The following is a 13041-nucleotide window of genomic DNA, read 5'->3' as shown; positions in this document are numbered from 1 at the left end:
AGTGTTGTGCAATGCCGTCAATCTGAGTAGATGCAAATTTTATAATCACAGTATAATATCGGCAATAAACGAAGAAACAGCATAATTTCATCGTAAACGATTAAAACTGTTAAAGACTGTTTTCAGTCATAGTCAGAGTCACACTGGCATAACCGTTCCGTGAGTAGAAAAAAGTCGTAAGACGAGGTTGACATCATTATGGTACCAGATGTAACGGAACTGTGAAGAAAGACGGTCTACACTGCAGTGTTAGAGGAAGAATCAAATGTTAACACTGCCGAAGAAGCAGTTAAAGTGATAACACCCAGACAGATTATTACAGAACAAAGTCAATCGCATATTGAAAACGGCTCTTTTTAGAACCACAAAACCTTCCAAAATGAGTCTGACTATTGTTGATTTATAAACATATATTCACGAAAGAAAGAGTTTTTTTTTTTTTTTTTTTTCTTTCATTTTCCTCTTCGTTTAGTTTTTGCTTATTTGAATCTGTCTCCAGGAAATTAGTTAGGCTTACATAGAGCGTGCAAGGACGTCTCTGCTATTTTCCCAAAATGGTTTGAGTGTACATTCTTTTATTTTGCGCTTAACTTGACTACCAAAAGGTATAGAACTACTAATTCGGACCCGGTGACAAAAGAACACACAAGAAAGTAGTACATATTTCAAACAAAATAGTTCCTACACATAGATGTTAATATAAAACTATGTAGAAAATATTTCAGTTATTAAGGTATCAAATGAAAGGTGAAGGACTGGTGATCCTCGTAGAACACATATTGACTGACAATTTTGAATAATACAAAAATGTATGAATGAATTCTAAAATTGAGGGCATATATTGCCTGTTTTTTTTTTTCAGATATGAAGTACCTTGTTTGGTGTATCCAAAGTTTCGGTAACCAGTACGGTCTGACGTATCAATAACGGTATATTGATCCCGCCCCCATAAAATGTTTGGAAGTACAAAAATTAACGTCGATAGGTATGAGGGCCAACAAAAGGTGGTGTGCCTGTCCCAAGTCAGGAGCCTGTAATTCAGTGGTTCTTGTTTGTTGCTGTATATCATATTTGCTTTTCGTTCATTGTTTTTGGGCATAAATCAGGCCGTTAGTTTTCTCGTTTGAATTGTTTTACATAAATTTTGTCATTTTGGGGCCGTTTATAGCTGACTATGCGGTTTGGGTTTTTGCTCATTGTTGAAGGTCGCATGGTGACCTATAGTTGTTAACTTCTATGTCATTTGGTTTCTGGTGGAGAGTTGTCTTATTGGCAATCCTACCACATTTCTTCTTATTATATATATCTTGTAATCATGAAAAAAACTACCACCAAAGTTTCATAAAATTCAATAACGGTATGACAAGGTTATGTATTTTTATCATTGAATTGCATTGCATTGCACAAAGATATGAGGGTCTGGGTGGGGTTTACAGAATAGAGAATAATGGGCAAAACTTGCAGAATAAAGGCGGCTAAAAAAATAAAGAATAGACAAAAATAGGCTAAAAAATTAAAGAATAGAGAATAAAGGTGTGTTGAAATATAATGAATATAGAAGATTGGGCTAAATTAGACCGTTAGTTTTCTCGTTTGAATTGTTTCATATTTTTCATGTCGGTGCCTTTAATAGCCGACTATACGGTATGGATTTTTCTCATTGTTGAAGGCAGTACGGTTGCCTATAATTGCTTACATCCACTTCAATTGAACTTTGGTGGATAGTTGTCTCATTGGCAATCATACCACATCTCCTTATTTTTATATCAATTTATAAGAATAGAGAAAAATAGCTTAAAATATTAAAGAATACTGAATTGAAGGAACCCCCATCCAGACCCTGTGATATGTCATCTTGTACTGTTTATGACGTTGTTGTAAGGCATTTTCTCTAAAGTACAGTAACCGATATTAGAGTGTAGGACAGCATATCATTCTTTAATAAACTGAAGTAAACAAAACACCATGCAACGGCAATTATTAAACAGCAACAAGAAGAACTACCTTTATCAATTGGTAAGCTACGCCAAAAACGAAGAATTAATTAGACTGTTGAGTGAGACAATTTCTTAATAACAAGTAATGTATGGCTTGTATTTTCGTCACATGTGCCTTAGCTTTACAATTTGATTTTCTGACATAATGGATTTGATATGCGTAAAATATTTGCTACATGACGTTAAGTAGAAAACATTCAAATCAATCCGCTATAGTTGATACAAAACAAAACTGACAGTGCTATCAGATTTATATGATAATATATATATAAAAAAAAAAATTCAGCCATCCGTTCACACGGAAGATTAAGTGATGCATGAATAAAAGGAAATGCATGTGAGGTATACGTCAATGAGACAGCAACCCAACTACAGAAATAACCGAAAGACATCTAGAGGGAGACGTGTATATATAGTCTTCAACAAAAGACAGATGTCCTTACAATATGTCTTATAAGTACTATCAGATTTATATAAATTTTTTCAGCCAGCAGTGTTCACGAAAAATTAAGTGAGAAATAGAAGGAGAATCAGATGGGGTGTATACGTCAATGGGACAGCAGCCCGACGACAGAAATAAAAAAAAAACATCTCGGTGCATACATACAGTCTTTGGCAAATACACACACAATATGTCTCGCTCATAATTGTCTAGATTCCATGAAAGATATATATAAAATTCAACAGAAACAATCAAAGATTTGATAGTAACACTAAATTCTCTAAATAAAGGGGGACACATTACGATATAACATACGACCACCAACGACAACGTTCCTCACTCACGAATAAGAAAATGAAATGTAACAGGGTTGAATTATAGTATTTTTTCAACCTCAACCATCCCCCGTTTTATCTTACAACATTACTTGGAGAGAGAGATAAGTGAAAAGTTGCATCTAAGATTAAATCCCGTCGTCTCAATGTACGTACGGGTTTCACTCAGTCCCGTCGAGGGCTAAGTTCCCAACAGATTAGACTGTAATATACTAGACTGCGGTTAGATTACAAATGTCGCAATGCAAACTTATATGTAAAAATTATTTGATGGAAAAGGTATGATAATACGGAAATATTTCAAAGTTTTGCAAAATTTGTGTTTGTTATCAGGAAAAAAGCATGATAAAGACTCATTTTATGATTGAGTCATTGTTTAAATTTTTTTGGGACTATTTAATTTTAGTCTGTGCAGATCACGACTTCAAAAAATACGAAAAATGCCAAAAACCTTACAAACGTATAAAATACGTATATAAACGACCAAGATTTTTGTCAATACCTTCTCTGAGGAAATTTTGCAAATTGTGTACTATATAAGGGGTTCAAACCCTTCATATAGTATGCTAACCTCTGAGAGAAGTAGCTTGTTTTGTTTCGTATTGTGTGTGGAACAACTTTTTTTGGGGTGTTTTACTTTTGCTTTCTGCATTTTTTTGTGTTTTGAAATTTCTTTTAGAAAAGGGGGGTGCCGTGAAATAGATTTTGTAATGATAATCGTCAGTTATAAAATGAGAAAATATTTTCAATGTTTAGTAAATAGGTAACAACTTTTTGACACATACAACATAGAATATGAATAAAGGAAGATGCAAGGTATACATCAATTAAACAGCAACCTAACAACACCTAACTGAACGGCATGATATTCGCTGTTTTTACTTTATTAGATTGTCAGTTCGAATCTACACCACTTTTTCACGTGCAAGGGGTGGAGTTATGATTATGACGGCATTATAGTGAAGTAAATTAGCCAAATAAATAGAATTTTAGCGCGGGACTTTCTTCTGCGCAGGCCTGTGTAAAAATAGGCGAGTTACAGTGTTGTGCAATGCCGTCAATCTGAGTAGATGCAAATTTTATAATCACAGTATAATATCGGCAATAAACGAAGAAACAGCATAATTTCATCGTAAACGATTAAAACTGTTAAAGACTGTTTTCAGTCATAGTCAGAGTCACACTGGCATAACCGTTCCGTGAGTAGAAAAAAGTCGTAAGACGAGGTTGACATCATTATGGTACCAGATGTAACGGAACTGTGAAGAAAGACGGTCTACACTGCAGTGTTAGAGGAAGAATCAAATGTTAACACTGCCGAAGAAGCAGTTAAAGTGATAACACCCAGACAGATTATTACAGAACAAAGTCAATCGCATATTGAAAACGGCTCTTTTTAGAACCACAAAACCTTCCAAAATGAGTCTGACTATTGTTAATTTATAAACATATATTCACGAAAGAAAGAGTTTTTTTTTTTTTTTTTTTTCTTTCATTTTCCTCTTCGTTTAGTTTTTGCTTATTTGAATCTGTCTCCAGGAAATTAGTTAGGCTTACATAGAGCGTGCAAGGACGTCTCTGCTATTTTCCCAAAATGGTTTGAGTGTACATTCTTTTATTTTGCGCTTAACTTGACTACCAAAAGGTATAGAACTACTAATTCGGACCCAGTGACAAAAGAACACACAAGAAAGTAGTACATATTTCAAACAAAATAGTTCCTACACATAGATGTTAATATAAAACTATGTAGAAAATATTTCAGTTATTAAGGTATCAAATGAAAGGTGAAGGACTGGTGATCCTCGTAGAACACATATTGACTGACAATTTTGAATAATACAAAAATGTATGAATGAATTCTAAAATTGAGGGCATATATTGCCTGTTTTTTTTTTCAGATATGAAGTACCTTGTTTGGTGTATCCAAAGTTTCGGTAACCAGTACGGTCTGACGTATCAATAACGGTATATTGATCCCGCCCCCATAAAATGTTTGGAAGTACAAAAATTAACGTCGATAGGTATGAGGGCCAACAAAAGGTGGTGTGCCTGTCCCAAGTCAGGAGCCTGTAATTCAGTGGTTCTTGTTTGTTGCTGTATATCATATTTGCTTTTCGTTCATTGTTTTTGGGCATAAATCAGGCCGTTAGTTTTCTCGTTTGAATTGTTTTACATAAATTTTGTCATTTTGGGGCCGTTTATAGCTGACTATGCGGTTTGGGTTTTTGCTCATTGTTGAAGGTCGCATGGTGACCTATAGTTGTTAACTTCTATGTCATTTGGTTTCTGGTGGAGAGTTGTCTTATTGGCAATCCTACCACATTTCTTCTTATTATATATATCTTGTAATCATGAAAAAAACTACCACCAAAGTTTCATAAAATTCAATAACGGTATGACAAGGTTATGTATTTTTATCATTGAATTGCATTGCATTGCACAAAGATATGAGGGTCTGGGTGGGGTTTACAGAATAGAGAATAATGGGCAAAACTTGCAGAATAAAGGCGGCTAAAAAAATAAAGAATAGACAAAAATAGGCTAAAAAATTAAAGAATAGAGAATAAAGGTGTGTTGAAATATAATGAATATAGAAGATTGGGCTAAATTAGACCGTTAGTTTTCTCGTTTGAATTGTTTCATATTTTTCATGTCGGTGCCTTTAATAGCCGACTATACGGTATGGATTTTTCTCATTGTTGAAGGCAGTACGGTTGCCTATAATTGCTTACATCCACTTCATTTGAACTTTGGTGGATAGTTGTCTCATTGGCAATCATACCACATCTCCTTATTTTTATATCAATTTATAAGAATAGAGAAAAATAGCTTAAAATATTAAAGAATACTGAATTGAAGGAACCCCCATCCAGACCCTGTGATATGTCATCTTGTACTGTTTATGACGTTGTTGTAAGGCATTTTCTCTAAAGTATAGTAACCGATATTAGAGTGTAGGACAGCATATCATTCTTTAATAAACTGAAGTAAACAAAACACCATGCAACGGCAATTATTAAACAGCAACAAGAAGAACTACCTTTATCAATTGGTAAGCTACGCCAAAAACGAAGAATTAATTAGACTGTTGAGTGAGACAATTTCTTAATAACAAGTAATGTATGGCTTGTATTTTCGTCACATGTGCCTTAGCTTTACAATTTGATTTTCTGACATAATGGATTTGATATGCGTAAAATATTTGCTACATGACGTTAAGTAGAAAACATTCAAATCAATCCGCTATAGTTGATACAAAACAAAACTGACAGTGCTATCAGATTTATATGATAATATATATATAAAAAAAAAAATTCAGCCATCCGTTCACACGGAAAATTAAGTGATGCATGAATAAAAGGAGATGCATGTGAGGTATACGTCAATGAGACAGCAACCCAACTACAGAAATAACCGAAAGACATCTAGAGGGAGACGTGTATATATAGTCTTCAACAAAAGACAGATGTCCTTACAATATGTCTTATAAGTACTATCAGATTTATATAAATTTTTTCAGCCAGCAGTGTTCACGAAAAATTAAGTGAGAAATAGAAGGAGAATCAGATGGGGTGTATACGTCAATGGGACAGCAGCCCGACGACAGAAATAAAAAAAAAACATCTCGGTGCATACATACAGTCTTTGGCAAATACACACACAATATGTCTCGCTCATAATTGTCTAGATTCCATGAAAGATATATATAAAATTCAACAGAAACAATCAAAGATTTGATAGTAACACTAAATTCTCTAAATAAAGGGGGACACATTACGATATAACATACGACCACCAACGACAACGTTCCTCACTCACGAATAAGAAAATGAAATGTAACAGGGTTGAATTATAGTATTTTTTCAACCTCAACCATCCCCCGTTTTATCTTACAACATTACTTGGAGAGAGAGATAAGTGAAAAGTTGCATCTAAGATTAAATCCCGTCGTCTCAATGAACGTACGGGTTTCACTCAGTCCCGTCGAGGGCTAAGTTCCCAACAGACTAGACTGTAATATACTAGACTGCGGTTAGATTACAAATGTCGCAATGCAAACTTATATGTAAAAATTATTTGATGGAAAAGGTATGATAATACGGAAATATTTCAAAGTTTTGCAAAATTTGTGTTTGTTATCAGGAAAAAAGCATGATAAAGACTCATTTTATGATTGAGTCATTGTTTAAATTTTTTTGGGACTATTTAATCTTAGTCTGTGCAGATCACGACTTCAAAAAATACGAAAAATGCCAAAAACCTTACAAACGTATAAAATACGTATATAAACGACCAAGATTTTTGTCAATACCTTCTCTGAGGAAATTTTGCAAATTGTGTACTATATAAGGGGTTCAAACCCTTCATATAGTATGCTAACCTCTGAGAGAAGTAGCTTGTTTTGTTTCGTATTGTGTGTGGAACAACTTTTTTTGGGGTGTTTTACTTTTGCTTTCTGCATTTTTTTGTGTTTTGAAATTTCTTTTAGAAAAGGGGGGTGCCGTGAAATAGATTTTGTAATGATAATCGTCAGTTATAAAATGAGAAAATATTTTCAATGTTTAGTAAATAGGTAACAACTTTTTGACACATACAACATAGAATATGAATAAAGGAAGATGCAAGGTATACGTTAATTAAACAGCAACCTAACAACACCTAACTGAACGGCATGATATTCGCTGTTTTTACTTTATTAGATTGTCAGTTCGAATCTACACCACTTTTTCACGTGCAAGGGGTGGAGTTATGATTATGACGGCATTATAGTGAAGTAAATTAGCCAAATAAATAGAATTTTAGCGCGGGACTTTCTTCTGCGCAGGCCTGTGTAAAAATAGGCGAGTTACAGTGTTGTGCAATGCCGTCAATCTGAGTAGATGCAAATTTTATAATCACAGTATAATATCGGCAATAAACGAAGAAACAGCATAATTTCATCGTAAACGATTAAAACTGTTAAAGACTGTTTTCAGTCATAGTCAGAGTCACACTGGCATAACCGTTCCGTGAGTAGAAAAAAGTCGTAAGACGAGGTTGACATCATTATGGTACCAGATGTAACGGAACTGTGAAGAAAGACGGTCTACACTGCAGTGTTAGAGGAAGAATCAAATGTTAACACTGCCGAAGAAGCAGTTAAAGTGATAACACCCAGACAGATTATTACAGAACAAAGTCAATCGCATATTGAAAACGGCTCTTTTTAGAGCCACAAAACCTTCCAAAATGAGTCTGACTATTGTTAATTTATAAACATATATTCACGAAAGAAAGAGTTTTTTTTTTTTTTTTTTTTCTTTCATTTTCCTCTTCGTTTAGTTTTTGCTTATTTGAATCTGTCTCCAGGAAATTAGTTAGGCTTACATAGAGCGTGCAAGGACGTCTGTGCTATTTTCCCAAAATGGTTTGAGTGTACATTCTTTTATTTTGCGCTTAACTTGACTACCAAAAGGTATAGAACTACTAATTCGGACCCGGTGACAAAAGAACACACAAGAAAGTAGTACATATTTCAAACAAAATAGTTCCTACACATAGATGTTAATATAAAACTATGTAGAAAATATTTCAGTTATTAAGGTATCAAATGAAAGGTGAAGGACTGGTGATCCTCGTAGAACACATATTGACTGACAATTTTGAATAATACAAAAATGTATGAATGAATTCTAAAATTGAGGGCATATATTGCCTGTTTTTTTTTTCAAATATGAAGTACCTTGTTTGGTGTATCCAAAGTTTCGGTAACCAGTACGGTCTGACGTATCAATAACGGTATATTGATCCCGCCCCCATAAAATGTTTGGAAGTACAAAAATTAACGTCGATAGGTATGAGGGCCAACAAAAGGTGGTGTGCCTGTCCCAAGTCAGGAGCCTGTAATTCAGTGGTTCTTGTTTGTTGCTGTATATCATATTTGCTTTTCGTTCATTGTTTTTGGGCATAAATCAGGCCGTTAGTTTTCTCGTTTGAATTGTTTTACATAAATTTTGTCATTTTGGGGCCGTTTATAGCTGACTATGCGGTTTGGGTTTTTGCTCATTGTTGAAGGTCGCATGGTGACCTATAGTTGTTAACTTCTATGTCATTTGGTTTCTGGTGGAGAGTTGTCTTATTGGCAATCCTACCACATTTCTTCTTATTATATATATCTTGTAATCATGAAAAAAACTACCACCAAAGTTTCATAAAATTCAATAACGGTATGACAAGGTTATGTATTTTTATCATTGAATTGCATTGCATTGCACAAAGATATGAGGGTCTGGGTGGGGTTTACAGAATAGAGAATAATGGGCAAAACTTGCAGAATAAAGGCGGCTAAAAAAATAAAGAATAGACAAAAATAGGCTAAAAAATTAAAGAATAGAGAATAAAGGTGTGTTGAAATATAATGAATATAGAAGATTGGGCTAAATTAGACCGTTAGTTTTCTCGTTTGAATTGTTTCATATTTTTCATGTCGGTGCCTTTAATAGCCGACTATACGGTATGGATTTTTCTCATTGTTGAAGGCAGTACGGTTGCCTATAATTGCTTACATCCACTTCATTTGAACTTTGGTGGATAGTTGTCTCATTGGCAATCATACCACATCTCCTTATTTTTATATCAATTTATAAGAATAGAGAAAAATAGCTTAAAATATTAAAGAATACTGAATTGAAGGAACCCCCATCCAGACCCTGTGATATGTCATCTTGTACTGTTTATGACGTTGTTGTAAGGCATTTTCTCTAAAGTATAGTAACCGATATTAGAGTGTAGGACAGCATATCATTCTTTAATAAACTGAAGTAAACAAAACACCATGCAACGGCAATTATTAAACAGCAACAAGAAGAACTACCTTTATCAATTGGTAAGCTACGCCAAAAACGAAGAATTAATTAGACTGTTGAGTGAGACAATTTCTTAATAACAAGTAATGTATGGCTTGTATTTTCGTCACATGTGCCTTAGCTTTACAATTTGATTTTCTGACATAATGGATTTGATATGCGTAAAATATTTGCTACATGACGTTAAGTAGAAAACATTCAAATCAATCCGCTATAGTTGATACAAAACAAAACTGACAGTGCTATCAGATTTATATGATAATATATATATAAAAAAAAAAAAATTCAGCCATCCGTTCACACGGAAAATTAAGTGATGCATGAATAAAAGGAGATGCATGTGAGGTATACGTCAATGAGACAGCAACCCAACTACAGAAATAACCGAAAGACATCTAGAGGGAGACGTGTATATATAGTCTTCAACAAAAGACAGATGTCCTTACAATATGTCTTATAAGTACTATCAGATTTATATCAATTTTTTCAGCCAGCAGTGTTCACGAAAAATTAAGTGAGAAATAGAAGGAGAATCAGATGGGGTGTATACGTCAATGGGACAGCAACCCGACGACAGAAATAAAAAAAAACATCTCGGTGCATACATACAGTCTTTGGCAAATACACACACAATATGTCTCGCTCATACTTGTCTAGATTCCATGAAAGATATATATAAGATTCAACAGAAACAATCAAAGATTTGATAGTAACACTAAATTCTCTAAATAAAGGGGGACACATTACGATATAACATACGACCACCAACGACAACGTTCCTCACTCACGTATAAGAAAATGAAATGTATCAGGGTTGAATTATAGTATTTTTTCAACCTCAACCATCCCCCCTTTTATCTTACAACATTACTTGGAGAGAGAGATAAGAGAAGAGTTGCATCTAAGATTAAATCCCGTCGTCTCAATGTACGTACGGGTTTCACTCAGTCCCGACGAGGGCTAAGTTCCCAACAGACTAGACTGTAATATACTAGACTGCGGTTAGATTACAAATGTCGCAATGCAAACTTATATGTAAAAATTATTTGATGGAAAAGGTATGATAATACGGAAATATTTCAAAGTTTTGCAAAATTTGTGTTTGTTATCAGGAAAAAAGCATGATAAAGACTCATTTTATGATTGAGTCATTGTTTAAATTTTTTTGGGACTATTTAATTTTAGTCTGTGCAGATCACGACTTCAAAAAATACGAAAAATGCCAAAAACCTTACAAACGTATAAAATACGTATATAAACGACCAAGATTTTTGTCAATACCTTCTCTGAGGAAATTTTGCAAATTGTGTACTATATAAGGGGTTCAAACCCTTCATATAGTATGCTAACCTCTGAGAGAAGTAGCTTGTTTTGTTTCGTATTGTGTGTGGAACAACATTTTTTGGGGTGTTTTACTTTTGCTTTCTGCATTTTTTTGTGTTTTGAAATTTCTTTTAGAAAAGGGGGGTGCCGTGAAATAGATTTTGTAATGATAATCGTCAGCTATAAAATGAGAAAATATTTTCAATGTTTAGTTAATAGGTAACAACTTTTTGACACATACAACATAGAATATGAATAAAGGAAGATGCAAGGTATACATCAATTAAACAGCAACCTAACAACACCTAACTGAACGGCATGATATTCGCTGTTTTTACTTTATTAGATTGTCAGTTCGAATCTACACCACTTTTTCACGTGCAAGGGGTGGAGTTATGATTATGACGCCATTATAGTGAAGTAAATTAGCCAAATAAATAGAATTTTAGCGCGGGACTTTCTTCTGCGCAGGCCTGTGTAAAAATAGGCGAGTTACAGTGTTGTGCAATGTCGTCAATCTGAGAAGATGCAAATTTTATAATCACAGTATAATATCGGCAATAAACGAAGAAACAGCATAATTTCATCGTAAACGATTAAAACTGTTAAAGACTGTTTTCAGTCGAAGTCAAGAGTCACACTGGCATAACCATTCCGTGAGTAGAAAAAAGTCGTAAGACGAGGTTGACATCATTATGGTACCAGATGTAACGGAACTGTGAAGAAAGACGGTCTACACTGCAGTGTTAGAGGAAGAATCAAATGTTATAACACTGCCGAAGAAGCAGTTAAAGTGATAACACCCAGACAGATTATTACAGAACAAAGACAATCGCATATTGAAAACGGCTCTTTTTAGAGCCACAAAACCTTCCAAAATGAGTCTGACTATTGTTGATTTATAAACATATATTCACGAAAGAAGGAGTCAGTGTTTTTTTTTTTTCTTTCATTTTCCTCTTCGTTTAGTTTTTGCTTATTTGAATCTGTCTCCAGGAAATTAGTTAGGCTTACATAGAGCGTGCAAGGACGTCTGTGCTATTTTCCCAAAATGGTTTGAGTGTACATTCTTTTATTTTGCGCTTAACTTGACTACCAAAAGGTATAGAACTACTAATTCGGACCCGGTGACAAAAGAACACACAAGAAAGTAGTACATATTTCAAACAAAATAGTTCCTACACATAGATGTAAATATAAAACTATGTAGAAAATATTTCAGTTATTAAGGTATCAAATGAAAGGTGAAGGACTGGTGATCCTCGTAGAACACATATTGACTGACAATTTCCAATAATACAAAAATGTATGAATGAATTCTAAAATTGAGGGCATATTTTGCCTGTTTTTTTTTCAGATATGAAGTACCTTGTTTGGTGTATCCAAAGTTTCGGTAACCAGTACGGTCTGACGTATCAATAACGGTATATTGATCCCGCCCCCATAAAATGTTTGGAAGTACAAAAATTAACGTCGATAGGTATGAGGGCCAACAAAAGGTGGTGTGCCTGTCCCAAGTCAGGAGCCTGTAATTCAGTGGTTCTTGTTTGTTGCTGTATATCATATTTGCTTTTCGTTCATTGTTTTTGGGCATAAATCAGGCCGTTAGTTTTCTCGTTTGAATTGTTTTACATAAATTTTGTCATTTTGGGGCCGTTTATAGCTGACTATGCGGTTTGGGTTTTTGCTCATTGTTGAAGGTCGCATGGTGACCTATAGTTGTTAACTTCTATGTCATTTGGTTTCTGGTGGAGAGTTGTCTTATTGGCAATCCTACCACATTTCTTCTTATTATATATATCTTGTAATCATGAAAAAAACTACCCCCAAAGTTTCATAAAATTCAATAACGGTATGACAAGGTGATGTATTTTTATCATTGAATTGCATTGCATTGCACAACGATATGAGGTTCAGGGTGGGGTTTACAGAATAGAGAATAATGGGCAAAACTTGCAGAATAAAGGCGGCTAAAAAATTAAAGAATAGAGAATAAAGGTGTGTTGAAATATAATGAATATAGAAGATTGGGCTAAATTAGACCGTTAGTTTTCTCGTTTGAATTGTTTCATATTTTTCATGTCGGTGCCTTTAAT

This window comes from Mytilus californianus, unplaced genomic scaffold (genome assembly GCF_021869535.1).
Source record: "Mytilus californianus isolate M0D057914Y unplaced genomic scaffold, xbMytCali1.0.p SCAF_3, whole genome shotgun sequence".
Lineage (NCBI taxonomy): Eukaryota > Metazoa > Mollusca > Bivalvia > Mytilida > Mytilidae > Mytilus > Mytilus californianus.
This window is presented reverse-complemented; position numbering follows the sequence as displayed.